At 43.3% G+C, this 18688-nt stretch overlaps 1 protein-coding gene across 1 annotated transcript in view; it reads right to left on the bottom strand.

The window, feature by feature from the left end:
- The window catches only part of L3mbtl4 (L3MBTL histone methyl-lysine binding protein 4), a 424085-nt gene that overhangs the window by 186921 nt on the left and 218476 nt on the right, over positions 1-18688 (bottom strand). The gene's annotated exons all lie outside the window — the stretch shown is intronic.

Genomic DNA, 18688 nt, shown 5'->3' with positions numbered 1-18688 from the left:
TGTGCTGGGTCATATAAAGTTTGCAAGACCAAGGGGCCTCTCTTCCCAGTGATGGCCGATTAGGCCATCTTCAGCTACATATGCAGCTAGCAGGAGGCCTTCTTCTCTGTGCACCCACTTGGCAGATATGAGCCTTCTCCTTCCCTGCTCCCCTCTTCCTCTCCCAGACCTCCTGATTCCTATCTTCCTGGACACAGTCACCAATCTCACGCTCACCAATTGGAGTGCGTTACCATGTCACTAGGGGAGACTGTGACTTCCAAATCACCGACCGTCGCTTCACTCTGTTGCCAACAGCTGGTGTAGGAAGCTCAGAGGCCACCTGCTTCCTGTCCACATGCACGACCCCACCACTGGAACCACTGACCTCCTTCTCCAGGAGCCATACGCAGTGGACCATACTGGGACGTCTTCGCCCCACCCTTACTGAAACGGCAGTCCAGCTGATGGTAGTAGCTCCTCTCTGTCCCTCAGGCTTAATCAGGAGCCCCAGCTGTCCTCAACCCCATCATTGGGCTTTCCAGGCTATCTATTCCCCTGCCTCCGTTCCCTCTCACCAGAAGCCCACTCCCACATCTAACTTAAGGGTCTATTTGCCACGCTTTGACACCCTATTGTAAATACCTGTGCTCAAGCTCCTTTGACTTTTTGTCACTCTAGCTATGGGAAGGGGGACCTTAGATCAACTCAGGCTGCTCCCAACTGTTTTCCATAACTACATTCTGGGAGGTGAGCTAGACAATAACCATGCATAGTGCTGACTGTGCAAAATCCTCCACTCACCTCCTGGCTCTGCTCTAGGCAGCTGATCCTGGATGTTGCCAGCTGGGAAAACAGGAATCAGTGGACTGGAACTGTCCCCTCCTGCCTGTGCCTTCTCCTGGCTGGTTCCCTTTCCCCTTTCCACTGCAATGCAGGGAGCATTCTCTTCTCTTCGATCTCTGCACTATTTTTGCATGGACTCGGTGTCTGGGTCTTCAGGATCTTTAGGCTAGCACATCGAGTAACTCACCAGAATTTAAATACAACCCAGTTTTGTGCATTACACAAAGGAAGCAGAAAAAGAATAGAGTCCATGTTCCTCCCACCCCAGTGGTGTTCGCTCTTTCCCCTCTGTAGACCTATGCCTTGAAGGATGGCCTCTGCTCCTTTAAACCTCACTGCTAGCCCACACTAATCTATCCTTCTTGGTCATTGTCATGGTTTGTATGGGCCAGGGAGTGGAACTATTAAGAGGTGTGGCCTTGTTGGACTAGGTGTGCCACTGTGGGTGTAGGCTTTAAGACCCTCATCCTAGCTGCCTAGAAGTCAGTATTGTGCTAGCAGCCCTAAGACGAAGATGTAGAACTCTCAGCTTCTCCTGCACCATGCCTGCCATGTTCCTCCTGCCTTGATGATAATAGACTGGACCTTTGAATCTGTAAGCCTGCCCCAATTAAATGTTGTCTTTGTAAGACTTGCCTCGGTCTTAGTGTCTGTTCACAGCAGTAAAACCTTAACTAAGACAGTCACAAATAGCCTCCACACAGGAAACCTACTTCAATTACAAATTAAATTCAGAGATGATGCACCTAACACTCAAGAAACTGGAGGCCCCAGGGACTTTAGAGGTCAGAGGGCGTGAGGGGGTGGGGACAGCCACTTGGAGACAGCGGGGGTAGGGAGGAGGTATGGGATGTGGAATAGTTGGAGGGTGCACAGGGCGGGGAATAAAATATGGAGTGTAAAAAAATTAATTAATTAATTTTTAAAAAATAAATAATTACTCATCTGATATCCATTTGTTTTGTTAGAGGATGTGAGCTCAAATCTGTTTTGCCTCTGTGTAACCAATACCTAGTCCGACACACAACTGGCCCTTTATAAGTGATTGTAAAGGAATTTGGATGTAATATAATAGCGTAGAGTTGTAGCAATGGGGGATGGGTAACTGGGGGGGAGCGACCAGAAAGTCCCAGATGCCAGGAAAACAAGAGACTCCCAGGACCCCACAGGGATGGCATTAGCTGAAATACCCTGACAAAGAGGAGGGATAATCTGTCAAGACCATATCCAGAGGTTAGGCGTGGCCCCCTGGTTGAGGGATGGGGTCACCCACCCATCTCCAAAATTTTAACCCAGAATTGCTCTTTTTCTAAAGGAAATACAGGGGCAAAGAGTGAAGTAGAGACTGAAGGAAAGGCCATCCAGATACTGCCCCACCTGTGGATCCATCCCACATGCAGACATCAAACCCAGACACTATTGCTAATGCCAAGAAGTGCTTGCTGACAGGAGCCTGATACAGCTGTTTCCTGAGAGGCTCTGCCAGATCCTGACCAATACAGATGCAGATGCTCACAGCTAACCATCTGACTGAGTACAGGGACCCTAAAGCAGGAATTAGGGAAAGGACTGAAGGAGCTGAAGGGGCCTTATCTGGCATCAATGGGAAGGGAGGCCTTTTGGTCCTGTGAAGGCTTGATGCCCCAGTGTAAGGGAATGCAAGGGCAGTGATGCAGAGTGGGTAGGTAGGTGGGGGAGCACCCTCATAGAAGCAGGGTAAGGCGGGGGGATGGGATAGAGGGTTTGCAGAGGGGAAATCGAGACAGGAGATACCATTTGAAATGCAAATAAACAAAATATCCAATTTAAAAAATAAAAATTAAAAAAAACTTACTCTGGGTTATGAGCGATTGTGTTGCATGAAATACTAAGCAAGGTTGGGTGATATTAGAATCCTAATGCCTAGAGAAATTAGAAACATACTTCAAAATTTCATACATTTACTGGACAACAGAAAATCGACTTACATACTTCCTGAGCTTGAAACAACTTGGAGGACAAATATAGAAAACCAAGACTTGCTTCATCCAGGGCTAAGCATCGCTCAGAGTTACGAAGCAAGAGCTTGCCTAAAGGCCCCAGGGTTCAAACCACAGTAAACCGTCTCCAGGAAACAGCTCTTAAAAAACAAACAAATAAAAACTAACTCTTAAACAAGCCAGAGGGTCTGATATTTAAAAATTTAAAGTCCTTAGTTAAGAAATATGCATGCTTCTACCACATTTAGCAGGAAGGGATCTTTTAACTTATGACAGGAAGCAAAGGGATGCATGAGAGAAGAAACGAGAGTACAAACAAGACTTCTTCCTATCTTTGTCTCTTGATGTGTACATGTTGTATGCACTGGGTAAGATCACCCCGCTGTCTCAGAGATCAAAACCAAGCAAGCAGAAACCAGTCCCTTCGCCCTAGACGTCTCTTGGTAGGTACCACACCGCATGCAGGAAATGCTAATTCACAGTATTTTCTGAAATAGTTTAACACGCCGGATTAAGTTAATGCTTGAAGTGATAATTTTAATATTAATCGAGGCATTGTGTCTCTGACTCCTGACGGTCGCCATATTTCTCTCCTTGTTAGTGTTGAGGGGAGAGGCACAGACTGGATGATTGGAGGAAGCTTATCACATTAAGACAGCAGCAAAAGGCAACACAGAGAATAAAGAAGAGCAGGAAATAACAATGCATTGACTCCAGACAGTTCCCTCATTGAGTTTTGAATGCTGAATGGTTGATGGTCAACTCTCTTGCTGGGGGAAAGCAACCTGTAAATTCTGGAACGATTTTCATCACTGACCCTAAAATAAAACAGATCTATGATCAAGTAACTGTAGCTTTTTTTTTTTCCTCCATAAAATAACATTTTTTGCCAAGAGCATCTTTCTTGTAATTGGATATTTAGAAATGTAAGTCTGGGTTTGGCAAAGTCTATTTCCCTGCTCTGAATTATTTCTCTAGGGAACTGGTCCCAGACCTTGTTACCATTGCCTGAAATCATCTTCTCTCATCCTTTGCTGCCTCCTGTCTCTCTTGTCTAGAGCGAGAATCGTCACATCTAACTTGTTACCACTGTGTCTCTGGCAGCCATTCACCCAAAGACTGACCCAGGGTGGTTACTCTGTAGGGGCGCTTTCTGAATAAATACTGACAATACCAGCTAATGTTGCATCCATCGCTGGTCAGGAGGACTTAACACAGCCATGAGAATAATTGCTGCTTTAGTCTGGATTCAGTTCAAGTTCTGAAGTCTGTCTCTGACGCTCTAAGTAGTATGAGCCGCTTACTGTGTCAAGTCTAAGTTTCCTTGGACACAGGTAAACAGAAGGGCTAGGGTCCTTTTTTTATTTTTTAAGGACAAAGAACAACAAAAAGTGTTTGCATAAACTAGAAATTACCCATACCTGTTTGTTCTAACATGAGAGAAATGGGATGTCCAAGTCTCAGGGACTCTGTAGTCACTGACAGATAGGCTGCTCACCCCAAATTCATGTTCTCCTTTTTGGCTAACCTTTATTTAAGGTCTCCATGTGCCCATCTAAAGGTGACACCACAAGAAGACCTGTTGAAAGGGCCTTACTGTCCTGTCCCACCTGTCTCTGAATTCCTCAAAAGGAAGATGTGAGCTCCCTGTGGTGACAGACAGAAGGACTGAAATCAAAGCTCTGGGACAAGGACAGAGACACAACATTGACAGCCCTCAGACCCGACCCCAGAGAAGAAGCTTGGAGTGCAAAGAGCCCCCTTGGAGTAAAGACTGTGAATGGATTCTGCAGTTCCAGCAGCTGAAGAATATTAAGCTAAAATAGCCATTCTGTTGATTTTCCTTTGTTAAAACCAAGCAATTTCCCTTTTTACAAAAATAGTTGTGTACGGCATGAGATCTGATATATGTAGACAGGACTTGATGGGAGCCGTCAAAGTAGTAAGAGACTGTACTGATGGCTGGAAAGCAGGAACCTGTCTTTTCTTGTTTCCAAATGTCCTTCCTGGTGACCAAGGAATATAATCCACTGTGAAAAGGATGGATTTTTGCAACCAGAATAGGTCAGAGACTGGGACCATCCTCCCCACAGCCCCAAACTGGCTTTTCTTAGAAGTATCGCTTATTCAGGTGCACAGAAATCACAGAACAGTCTTAACACAGGTGAAAACAAATGAAAACAAATGAAGAATACCTGTCCATCTAAATTTGCATCAGTCCAGAGAGCCCAAAGCCCACATCAGAGACCCAGGACCAGACTGCCACGTCCTTGTCCTCAAACCACCACTGCTGACTCCTTGCTGAAAACACATACACTTAACCTACTTCCTTTAGCAGCTTTTAAATAACACAGCATTAGCTCTCCACCATAACACACAAACGCTGCTGCTCGGAAAGGGAGACAGATTTAAATGTCATTGATAACAGAAACATGAAGAAACAAGAAGATTCCTTCTTGTTTTAAAAATGACCATTGAGGCTTTATTTGTTCGCTTAAAGAAGGGGTATGCAAATACCATTTGTTTTCCAGTATTGTACAATCTCAGGATACTTCCCCAACCAAACGGAAAAACCTGGTCTTCTTGGAGCTTAGCTGCTGCTGACATAAACAGAATGAGCAATCAGTAAGAGGCTGGGTATGGCCCTGGACGAGAAGATGATGTGCGGGGGGGGGGGGGGGAGTATGGGGATGTGTCTTAAGACAGGGCAGCCAAGGTGCTGTAGTTAGCAAGATGAGCCACAAGTTCATGAACAATGAACAAAGTACCTGAGCCACTGAGACAAGGGGAGAGTGGCGAGTGGTGATGTGATCAAGGCAGAAGAGACTTCCTTCTATTGGGGAATGGACTGGAAGTACAAACCAGAAGTACAAAATGGAGAATGAGTGCATGAGATGCCCCTGCTGACCTCCACTTGCAGAATTCCTGTTCAGGGCTGAGCTTGAGCAGGCTGTTGGTACCCTCCCGAGCAGCAACATCCCAAGAGGCAAGGCCTGACCGGCAGAGTGGATGCTGACCATCCAAGAGACGGGATGGGATTCTTGCCAATAAATGAAAGTCTCAGGACCACAAACTGGAAATGCTTAGGGGTAGACACAGAAAGGGCCAGAAGGAAGGCTATGAGAGTCGCCAGGGAAGGAAACCCAGGAGAGAACACCAGAGAATCACAGAGACCAAGATGCCAAGGGAGAACCACTGGACATCCCACCTGCTCCTGGGTTTGGCAAAGTCTATTTTCATGAAAGATGAGGAGACTGGTAGGCGCAGAGGAGAAGTTAAAATTGAGGATTTAGTTTCAGGATTTCTTATTTAGAAAGTGGGATAAAAATGATTACTAAAGAGTGGACTTAGGGTTAAAATATTTTCATTGATCTTTTTTAAAATAATAGAAACAATATTTTATTATTCTTTTGTCTTAGTGATGATGCTAATTCCTTAGTAGAGGGTAAAGAGGTAATATCAGAAAAGCCGCAAATGTAACAGGGACAAATGGGGGCAAAGCCAGAATGTGCACAGGGGGCTGCCACATCCCTTGGTATAATAAAAGTGCCCGTGGCACATTCTGTGCTCTCAGCAAAGGCAGTGAGGTCATCAGTGGACCATGGGAGGGGGAGCAGAAAGATACCTCACAACTAGAACTAAAGTAGATAAAATAGGCCATTTATGAATGCGCATCCATTTTTTTTCAAGTAAATAAAAATTTATGGGCTTTATTTGAAATTTGAAACTTTTAAGCTAGATCCTCCTTTTCTATTTAACATATTTATTTGTAGTTAGCAAGATTTTAGTGAAATAATTATCATTTTTTGAGAAAGAATGCAACTAATAAATACCATCTTTAAAGTGTAATTACAAGTCTTTCATTTCCATGGTCCTCTCCTGATTGACGAAATCAGAGGTGACCAATGCCTACTGCATTAGAATAAATCATTTCTCAAGCACAAAGAACTCAAGTAACGAAGATTATGGTTGCTTATCTTAAGGTTTCTAGATGTAATGTTTTAATATGTGTATAGAATGGGAAATAATTGTTAGGTGGAACTACAGAAGGGAATTTTTAAAAATTCCCTATAATGTAAATTCTATATTTCCTTGCCAATCTAGAAAAAAAAAGTCCTTGGAAAGGTGGCTTAAGAATCTTCGTAGCACCAGAGACCAGAGGATCAGAACATGCAACAGTAACCTCTCACATAGCAAAGGTAAGGAAGACACGTAAAAACGATTTCCCATATGTCCCTACCACAGGCCTGATGGAGATTCCTAGCAGCTAAGCAAAGGGGGAATACTATCTTGGGTGTTATTTATTATTTAAAAGGAGTAAGAAGTCACTTTTCTAATGAAGAATGGGCAAATGTTTTCTTAGCAAAATTGTAAAATGTCTTTCTCATAACCAAGCTCTATAAAAGTCCTGAATTACACAGTGCTCCCTGGTAAATATGTTGTGACATATAAACAGAACTTTGGAGGAAAATAAGATGTTCTAACTCAGTATCTGGATAAACATCTTAGACTGGACTGTGTATATGAGAGACAGAACTACCTACATACTTTATCTATCTATCTATCTATCTATCCATCTGTATTCACACAAACATGCAAACACACACACATACATACATACATACATGTAAGTATGATGAGATTTAAAAGGGAAACCACACAAATTAAATTTGAGATGTTTCTCCGTTCAAATATACCACAATATTTCAAAGTAAAGAATTTATCCCCCAATAAATATTATCTCTAACTATTTAAACACACACAATTAGGCTTGTGATGTCGAGCAGTACAGGCCTTCATGGAGATGCTTCTAGCCCCTTAATCAGCCAGAAGAAAGGCTCTTCTGCAGATGCACACTGGGGCAGAATTGGGAGATGCCCTGTGTACTGGTTTATCTGTTATTTACTTGCAGCTCTTTATAGGAGGGTGGGGTCTTCAATGCTCATCCACTGTGTGCTTTGCAAATACTTCTTCCACTTCTGTGGGTTGCCTCTCTGTGCTTTCCCTCAGTCTGCAGAAACTTTCCTACTACATTGTCAATGGTTTGTTTTTATTCTTGTTGGCTGTGCTGTGAAATTCAGAAGCTTACTGTTAAGACCAATGCCAGAGCCTGGCAGTGGCAAGCCTGAGATGCTAACTCTAGGGAGATTTAAGGAGGAGAACCTGACTAAGGTTGAGGCCAGCTGGGTCTTAGGGAGTTACAGGCTCGGACAGCCACACAGGTATAGCTTGTCTCAGAGCAAAGCCACAGATAAGCAAACCAAAGGCAGGGGACTGCTGCTTCTCTGCTCTCTTCTAGAAGGTTTGCAGCTTCAGGGCTTACCACTTAAGCTGTAAATGTATTTTAGGTTAATTTATACATAGAATGTAAGGGTCTCTTCATGTGATATAGTTGGAACAGTTTCTGATGAAATCCCCCCCTCTAACATATATTTTACATATATGTTACACACACACACACACATACAATAATGCAACCAACAAAGATACACTAGCTTTATCCCTTCCAATCTGGATGTCTTTAATTTCTTGTCTTCTGAACAACATGTTGAATAAAACTGTTAAATGTAGGCAGTCTTTTCCTGTTCCAATCTTAGTATGATCTTAGCCGTGAGCTTGTCATACTGGTTTTATGTTGAGGACCTCTGCTTCTATATCTAGGTTTGTTGTTTGTTTGTTTGTTTGTTTTAGATTATTTTGTCCTCAAAGTACGTTGCATCTAGTGACATAACTACTTGGTGCTTGCCCTTTATTCGTTTCATAACCTACAACAATTTCAGTTCTTTGTAGAGAAATTTTGCATTTTTGTTTCTCAGGAATTATTTGCCCCCATATATCTTTCCTTTCAGTAACTCTATCTGGCTTCAGCAACAGGATGAGTCTGGCTTTGTGAGTTTGGAACCACTGTATCCCTTTCAGGTGTCGGTGTGTATATTCATGAATGTCTTTCTCTATGTGTGTATGTAAATACATAGCATGTGGAAGTACCCACCAGAGACAGGAAGCTAGCTATTAAGTAGGCCCAAGTCGAGCGGATTCTACCAGGACATGAAGTCAGAGACTTTCACCTTCCTCATAGGCTTCCTCGTGTTTCTTAAGATGAGCAGTCTTCTGAGTGTAGGGCTCTCTGGTGTGTTAAAATGGCTTTAAATGTCCTTTAGTGTTAACATGCCATCTTCTTGTCCCTCAAGGGCTCATGGCTTCTCTGAATGGCCTTGCCTTGCTGTCCGTGATGGCCACCATCTAGGTTGATGGTGGGGAGCAGCCTGCTCTGCTGGACTGCAGAGATATGCTTCCCACAGGTTGGGACTCAACTTGCTTTTGCAGTACTTGCTGAATTTAGAAACTAACTCTGGGCCGGGCAGTGGTAGCACACGCCTTTAATCCCAGCACTTGGGGGGCAGAGGCAGGTGGATTTCTGAGTTCGAGGCCAGCCTGGTCTACAGAGTGAGCTCCAGGACAGCCAGGGCTATAGAGAGAAACCCTGTTTCGAAAAAAAAAAAAAAAAAAGAAAGAAAGAAAGAAGAAAGAAACAAACAAACAAACAAACAAACTAACTAACTAACTCTGGGATAAGCTGTGGAGTCGGAGCTCAGCTAGCTTATTGGATTTTTTTTTCTAGCTGTCAGTATTGTGATACCATTTGGTGGGAGGTTACATAAAGGATTCTTCTCCTATTCTAATGACTTCCATCACAAAGCAAGTGCACTGCAATGAAAATGAGAGCGGAGGCTTCAGAGCCAATGATGGAGTGTATCTCTGCCAATCTTAGACACATAAACTGCACATTAAAGAATAAAAACTCACAGAGCCACATCTCTTTTATCCTGCTTTACAATTTGTTAGGACAGTAAATGCTTTTAATGTTCAGAAAAGCAGTAAAGGAAAGCAGCACTAAGGAAAGTGAGAGTGTCTAGGGGTCTTGGCCTTGTAGGAGAAGGTCTAGAGTGTAGAATGAGCAGCTGCACTTCACCCCCTCCACTGCTTTAATGACCTTCAGCTCAAGGTTTACAGAAATAACATTGCATATAGAAAACCTGTGAGAAGGTTCAAGTTCAAGCAAACATAGCAGGACTCTTCGGAAAGCCACCAGATTTTGAGTGTGTGCGTGTGTGTGTGTGTGTGTGTGTGAGAGAGAGAGAGAGAGAGAGAGAGAGAGAGAGAGAGAAGCCTGAGCTGCTGAGGGTCAAGTCTAGTGTGTCAGGTCAGAAACGGTGGAGTGGCTACGGCTGTTCTGAGTTCTTCTGATTTTGTAAACACGTCAATCCAGTGAGTGTCTCATAGGGTAAATCATCCAGTGGCTACTGCTGGATAGGCATCTGCACAAAAGCCACTACCCAAAGACCTACGTGCTAAGTCTCTCTTCTGCTAGTGACAGCAGCCTTACGTGGAGATGACAAGCTTTGCTAACCAAAAGAGGTTCTGCATTTTACTTTCTCACTTCTGTGGAGTATCAAAGTACTCTTGAAAATAGTAAGCCAAAAGCTCAGAGTTTCTAAATGTGTAGCACAATTTCCAGTGTCCTAAGTTTGTCTCTCCTCGGGGTTCACTTTATCCTAGGTTTGTGTCATTTCAATGTCTTCGTTCTTGTTTACCTAAAATGCTGAGTTGAAGAAACCCCACCACCACTATTCAGCTCTCTTCAATGTGAAGAACATAATGTCCGTGTTCACTAAAAATATTTGATTCTATGTTTATGGCTATGAGTCATTTAAGGATGCATCTATTTGTAAAATAAACTGTCAGGGACTACTTAGCTTTTTTAATTCCACGGGATACAAATGAACAAAAGCTTTTGCAGGAGATCAGACATCACTAAGCTTGCCTTGAAAGCAGCTCTGGAGTTGGCCTCCCCCTCTTTCCTTCTTCCCAATTGTGAAGAAGGACACTCCAGTCATGGAGCAGACATGTTGTCTTGCCTTGATACTAAATACTCATATAGGGATCAGCCAAAGTACCATTCAACAATCTCTGCGTATCAGACAGCCATGGAAGAGCCAGCCTAGGCAACCATGTAGGTGTGCACTCATGAGCTAGAAGGGACTCATTGTACTGACCCATAGCTTCGTGAGGCAAAAAAAATATGTCTAATGGGAATCTGCAAGTCTAGCGCAGCAGTCAATACAGTAGAGATATAAAGTTTATCTATCCAATGGTAGCCTGCTTCCTTGGATTGCAGCATCAGCCATCACTCAATGGCTCCATCTAGAAGGCTTTCATTGTTGGGCCCTCTAGTGGTTTGCAGATAGGTAAACAATCTGTGATCAAGCCTCTCTCCTTTACCCTGGGTGGTATTAGAGTCTCTCGAGCAAGATTCAAGTTCTCGCAGAGGAATCCTGAAACATCTGTTGCCTAAGACTTCACGTGTGTGCTCGCATACTTGACTTCTGTAAGCCCATGGCCAGAGGTGAACCCCAGCCGGGACCTGGTGTGAATGTGCTGGGTCTTACTGTTCCCCCCCCCCCACCTCATGCCTTTCAGAAGTTTGCAACTCTTCTGTGCAACACTCACAGAGCTGATCTGTATATTTGATAACCAAGACTAACTCTCCAGTGCTTCTCTACTGCTAACAGAGACTGTGAGCTAGCAGAGTCATGTAGCTGTGGGGTGGGAGTCCTCTGCCAAACCATTCTGATGCAGGACCAGCAGTCCAGGACCACATGGATAACAAAGTGATCCCTGCTGCCACACATGCAGAAGGCAGACACCAGATAAGCCCTTTGCCAAGGAGAATTTAAAACAGATAATACCATTAAGACTGTAAGCACATTTTGAGATGTATTATTTTTTTTCTTGATAAGTCTATCATGTAAATCTGTAATTAGGGACTTCTAAAATAGCTAACTTTTTAAAGCACAATATGCCATAATTGTCTATTAAGTCAATGAGTACTCAGGGACTCTTCAAGCTGCTGATTACCTTCTTGCTGTGTTTTGGAAGAACAAGTACTTCCAGAAAGGTTCCTTCTACAGTTCTCTTTAAAATAGAACAGATTTGAAACTCTGCCGGTACCTGCCAGGTTAGCACTTCTTATGTTACTACTAGAATCGTCTCAACCATCACCGAGTTTATTGTTCCATATGAGGACTGTACTCAGACTGACTTCTATTTCATAATCCAAGCAAATTTTATCTGATTGACTCAAAGTTTTCTGTTTTCCAGAGTGCCATAATAAAGCCTGTTAGAGAAAGCTTTATCAATTGTTCATTTCTTAACAGTCACTATTTTAATCTCACTTAACAGGATACACAATGGGCTGGACCATATGGTCCATTTCCAATTCATTCTGTCATATATATGTCTGCTATATAATGAACTCAAGCTTGATCTTTTACCAAGCTATGTTCTATGATGCTCATTTATACCTAATAGTTAAACTGATTAGCCCTATTCCCCATGTCCTTAACATAAACAGCAGAGGCCATATGTGCAATCATTATAATACATGTGAGTATTCTACTAGTATACACTTTTATTTAGTAATGCTATTGCATTTCATTGGCTTTGTAATCTAGATTTGCAATTACTTACAAATGTAAATCAAACAGAAGCTAAAGAAAGAAAGAACAGTGACAAAATTATTTAGGCATGGAAACCAGTTAGGAAATCTCAGTTTTCTGCCTGCCAGCTCTCTGTTTATGAAAGTGTCCTTTCTCAGTTGTAGGGGGTTGTCTGACCCTTGGCTTTCCTAGGAGACCTGATTAGACAAACCCCATAGTCACAGCTAAAATAACTCACTCCACCAAAGGAGGGTATGGAACCATAGACTTGTAATCCTAGCACTTGTGTGATTGAGACAAGAAGAGCACAGTTTGAGGCCATCTTGATCTTCACATATAGCCTATCTTAAAGAAGATAAAGAGGAAGAAGAAAAGAGGGAGAGAAGGGAAAGAAAAGGAGGAATTCTGCAGGTAAAAACCCAAGATGGACTCTGAGACTAAAGTCTTTGGGTCCCAAGTGATTATTCCACTCTTAGATGAGATGTAGGTATCCATTTGGGGATGCTAGACCAAGGGCAAGCACTGGCACAGCACCCACTCTCTCCCACTCAGGATGTGACAGTGTGACCAGGAAGGCTTCTCTAAGAAGACAAATCTGAATGAATTCTCAAAAGTCTATGAGAAGGCAAATGAAATAGAAATAGCTGAAGACTCTGGGGGGTTGTTTGTATTCAAGAATCTGAAACAACAGACAGGATATGGAGGTGAGGAAAAAGGGGGACAGAGGTGTATTCTTCGACATCAATCTCCTCTCTCTCTCTGTCTCTCTGTCTCTCTCTGTCACACACACACAAACACACATACATACACACACACACACACACACACACACACACCATCATAGTCCCACTTACCCCTCTTTGTGCTGGAACAACCTCAAAGTCCCTAAATGAACCGGGTGAAATTGTCCCCACTGGTGATCAGTTTCACTGGTTCTGAGGTGGCCTTGGATCTCTAGGAAAGGCTCCCACCTGGCTCCATTCATTTAGAGCAGGCTGTTAGACAAGAGGATGAGCCCATGGTCATCTTTCCCCTTTGGCATAGCCAAGTGCTGGCTATACAGGGGTCCCTTAAATTACAATAATGCCTCAGAAAGAAGGTGAGAGTTTCTGAGACATAATAGGTGAGCAGCTTGGGATCAAGAGCAAAGGCTTCAGAGAGAGATGTATAGAGACTAGAATCAGCAGTTAGGGATCATTCTTTGTGGGAGGACTGTTTTGAAGCCTAACTCCAAAGGGTTGCCCAAAGGCCTCCTAGGGACTCCTCTTTAAGGGAGGGAAGAGCTTAGACATTTCCTTCCCTAGACCAAGGCACTAGCCTTAGAGCTGCTAGCTACCCTTCAACACTGATAATACTGCCAGAAGATGCAAAGTCACCCTCCCATCAGGTCAGATCTGGCTTCTCACCCTTTTATCAGCTAAATAACCTGCCCCATGATTTGTGTGTATGTATGAGGGAGGGAGGTACAGAGGGAGAAAGAAAAACTGTAGAAGGAGATTTGCCAGCTTATCGAGGAACATATACAGGGTTCAGGTCAGGGCAGGATGTATGGTCTAACCATAGCCCATCACCCATCTGTGAGTAAATCAGTTCCCTCACTTCTAGATTGAACAAGTACAGAGAAGCTGGTAATATTATATTCTACACACACACACACACACACACACACACACACACACATACACACACTTAGGTAAATCTCAATGATAAAGTACCTATTCTAAGTTACTGAGATTTCCTGGAAAGAGGGATCCCAAGTTCTCTCTGATGTCTATGTAATCTTATACTCACACTAGGAGAGAAACTTGGTTTTTGTTTATCCAGTATGGGAACCTAAGAATTAAGAGTCAAGTCTTATCAGGTGTGATAGACCTCACAAAGAATGCCCCAGACCATTCCCTGTGACTCTTCGTGGAAGGAAGAGTGCCATCAGGACACTACACACTCCACCATACCATTTCAAGTTCGACCAGACCTCCTCATGGTGAGTGCTTCTAATCATTTCAGAACGAACCCTTCCTGTGCTCCCTGATGAGAACGTCTGAGAGCTGCAGGTGGTAGCCCACACTGACGTGTAGTTAAAGCAACCAACTGTTCCAGCTCAACTCTGCTGTTTAGGACCACCGTGTCTCTGCCTTGGCACATTTTGTTTTTATTCTGACCTGAAAGCATCACAGGGAAGTTTCCTATCACATGTCTTATCTGTTTAAATCTGATTCCTGTGAGAGGACTTTGCTGCTGCTGCTGCTGCTGCTGCTGCTGCTGCTGCTGCTGCTGCTGCTGCTGCTGGGTTCTTTTTAAAGATTTGTTTTTATTTTTCAAGTTGTAGGTATGTTGGGGTGTATGTATGTGCACGGGACTTCAGTGCCTGCAGGGCTGCTGTTCCAGAGGGTCATGAGCCACACACCAGGACACTGGGCTGTAAAGGATTCATTTTCAGTGCTTAAATGTTAGATAAGATTAGCGCTAGGTACAGGAATGGATTCAACACAGAAGGCAGGGAGCAATAAGCACAAAGAAAAGGGGTACCAGGAGACCCAAGGAAGGCTCATTGTCTCAATCACAGTGAAGGGAAGGAAGCCAGGGCCACATGTCTATGGTAGAATCATTGTCTTGCACATGCAAAAACACTGAGGAGACAAGGGCATGAGAGAACAGAGGAGGAAGAAAGGGGGAGAGGCCTTAGGTAAAGGCCTGTTATGCTCATTTTTACCTCACAACTAGAACTTTTTGAACAAATAGATGGGAATAGTTTGATTTAACCCTTGACATTCATAATGTATTCTAATTCTTATTAAAAACTTAGTAAAGTTAGTTCTCAGCTCAATTTGGTTTATAGCACTTGCTCATCATATTCCTGACTTGATAATTAATTTTAAATGCTTTGAGGTCCTCAATGGTAATCAATAGGCACTCAATGATCAGCAAGTACTTTTGGCACAGTGAAATTTTAACAGACATGTGGGAGGAAAACACATCTTATTAATATTCTGTGCCAATAAAGAATACTGTAGGGACCTAAGAAACACCCGTGCCTTCCATGCAGCTTGGTTTTTGCTGGTCATCAGGCAGTTTGGAAGCTGAAGCATTGTATTTTGTCTCCCATACTGAAAGGCCCAGAGTTAAAGAAGGCTGTTCAACATCAGTCAGAAATCTAAACCCAAGGCTGTTGATCCCTCATGTCTGCCATCTTGTTTATAAAACTTGGTTGATTCTAACACAAGGAATGTTGAGCACATCCTTTTCCAAGAGAACTGATAATCGGCGTATTAATAATCATCCACGTAGTATATAAATGAGCTTTGTTTGAGGAAATATGGTATGAAAGTTGACTATGGCTACAGCTTCCAGATGGTGCTATTAAAAACACTGCCAGAAGACAACCCTAGGGACAGAGAGATGGCTAAGCTGGTAAAGTGCTAGCTTCACAAATATGAAGACATGAGTCTAGTTCCCAGGACCCAACTGATTGTGAAGGATACCAGATACCTTAGCGGGAGGAAGGTATGGTTTGAATTATATAAGTACATAGATGAACCACTTAGGAGAAAACGTTGTATAAACAACTTAGGAATACAAACTGCAGATCAAGAGCAGCTGCTCCTTACCATATGGGTACTATGCCCCAGCTGAGGGCTCAGTTGTCTCTGGAAAGGAAGCAGGATGCAGAGAACAGGCAGAGAAAGGGGATGCGCTGTCTTCAGATACTTCAGATGCATTCAGTGGGCCCATGTGGTACTAGTGAGGGTGTCAGGGGGCGTGATGTGCCAGATAAAGGTGTGATATTGAGAGGAGGACTGGTTTAATGCAAAGGAGTTCAAAGCCCAGATGATCCTGGGCACTTAGACAGAAGGCATGAATGTCCACACTGTTTACTTCCAAAAAGAAATGGGAATAGGCAGCCATGAGGTCATGGACACAGCAATGCCATCGTATGCAGTGAGCAACACAAGCAGTGAGCCTCAGGCTTGTCTTGTTACAGGAAATAGACCAACTATATGTTCCTGCTTTCCAGTAGAAAAGAATTTGATGTAAAAGAACAGAATCGTACTTGGAGTGGGAATGGAAAGAGAGAAAGGTGAAAGAGCTGTAGACATCTACAGGTGTGTTTTTACACTGGGGTCATGGGTGGCACCTATTGAACCACACCACAGACAGGGCTTAACATTTACATATCAAAAATCAACAAAGACTCCTGATGCAGCTATGAATGAGTCTGATCCTAAGAATAGCCAAAACAACAACAACAACCAAAAAAAATCCAATTTCTATGAAATCAATAATTATTAATGTCAAATCTATAACAAATAATAGAAAAATTCAGCAAGGAAAGATTGCTGATTGCACTAGGTCCTTCCCTCAAATTCTGGAGATTCAAATCAGCTGAGGACAAGAAAAAAATTACAAGAATCATGTAAAATTCCCAGTAACACACAGAAGTAGGCTTTTCTTGGAAACAAACAAACTAAAATCATGTAGAAAACTCTGATAATGTTAATTTTTGCTTATTTTCAAAATGTAAAGCTTTGATAATTTACAGTATTGTATAAAAATGAAAATCTAGGGAATGTTACATTTTCTGCCAGTAGATATATTATCCAATATAAGCCAGGAGTTTTAAAACTGGTATGCATATATTGAGTCTCCTTTCATGCTCGTAAATGTACCTTAAAAAACAATCTGTTGTCTGAATTATGGATGCGGCAACAAGGCACAAGGAGGCACATAGAGAGAGGCAGAGTACTTAATTCCTATTTGAACATTGTGACTCCACATCTGTAATAACCAGGCTGTGTTTCATCTAGAACTTGGACTTCCAGAGAGCAGACCAGACTCTGAGAATTTTGTGAAACTGTGACAGAGCTCCAAAAGGGAGGAGACAAGAGACAGGGAGGGACATCAATGGAAGAACAAGCTGTGGCCTTAGTTGGAGTCACAGTTTGGTGAAGACTCAGATGTAGAAGCTTTAAGGTAACTTGACAAAGGAGAGTGAGTCAGAGAGAGCTCCCCTACACTGGGGATGCTGGTCCACCCATCAGCCATTTTACATGATTCTTGTCATTTTTTCTTGTACTCAGCTGAGTTGAATCTCTAGAATTTGGGGGAAGGATCTAGTGCAATTGGTTATCGTTCCTTGCTGAAAGGTGGGTGCTGGATCAAGGGGTGTCATGCTAATTGACCTACCTCCTGGCATGCCAGGGAGTGCAGTTAAGCAAGATTGAGAAGCAGGATCTGAAGCAGGACAGATGGCTCAGTAGGTAATAGCACACCCTGTACAATATGAGGGCCTAAGTTCAAATCTCTAGCCCCTGCTTTCTAAAAAGCTGGGCATGGTTGCATTGACCAGCTGAGGTAGAGTAGGACATCTCACTGACCAGCCGGTCTAGCTGAAATCCAAAGGCTCTAGTTCAGGTCAGTGAGACCTCATCTCAAGGCAGTAAGGCAAGCAGCCATATAGAAGACACCCAATGTCCTCCTCTAGCCTCCAAATGCACAGGTACACTCACATGTGTGTATACACTCACACACACATGTATGCATACAGATGTGTGGGCACACATGCACCATACATGTTACTTACACACACATTCATGCACATACACACAACACACACTCATGCACATACATACAGTTATGCACACACACATGCACATACACACACAATCATGTACACACATACATACCCACTCATGCACATACACATTCACATACACACATGCATACTCATGCACATACATACACACACATACTCAGATGCATACAACATACACTCACATACAAACACACAAGTGTACACACTCATGAGTGTGTATACACACACACACACACACACACACATGCTGCATTAGCGTACAGCACAAACAGAAATGCTGACACCTTTCCATGGCCTGGAACTTCTACAGGTGGCTGGCCAGTCCCCCTCAGTTCCACCTTTGTAGAGTATTGGCTTACAGGTATTTTGTAAGTCTCCTGGAGAAGCATCTTAATGATTGTGTTGAATTTGAGAGACCTAGCATCATGGGAAACATTCAGGGGCCTAAGTCAGGTATCAACAAAATGTAGTACGCTGTCACAAAGGTGGTGAGGCCTTGAGTTCTCAAGGACAAGCACCATCATCATTGGGCACCTTCACCATCCGCTGCCCTCACTATTAGCATCCCAGCATCCGCTGCCCTCACTATGAGCATCTCAGCATCCACTGCCCTCACTATGAGCATCCCAGCATCAGCTGCCCTCACTATTAGCATCCCAGCATCTGCTGCCCTCACTATGAGCATCCCAGCATCCACTGCCCTCACTATGAGCATCCCAGCATCAGCTGCCCTCACTATTAGCATCCCAGCATCAGCTGCCCTCACTATTAGCATCCCAGCATCAGCTGCC

Source organism: Mus pahari, chromosome 18 (assembly GCF_900095145.1).
Source record: "Mus pahari chromosome 18, PAHARI_EIJ_v1.1, whole genome shotgun sequence".
In the NCBI taxonomy this organism is placed as follows: domain Eukaryota; kingdom Metazoa; phylum Chordata; class Mammalia; order Rodentia; family Muridae; genus Mus; species Mus pahari.
The sequence above is the reverse complement of the archived record's forward strand: the minus strand, read 5'-3'. Positions and strand labels throughout refer to the sequence as shown.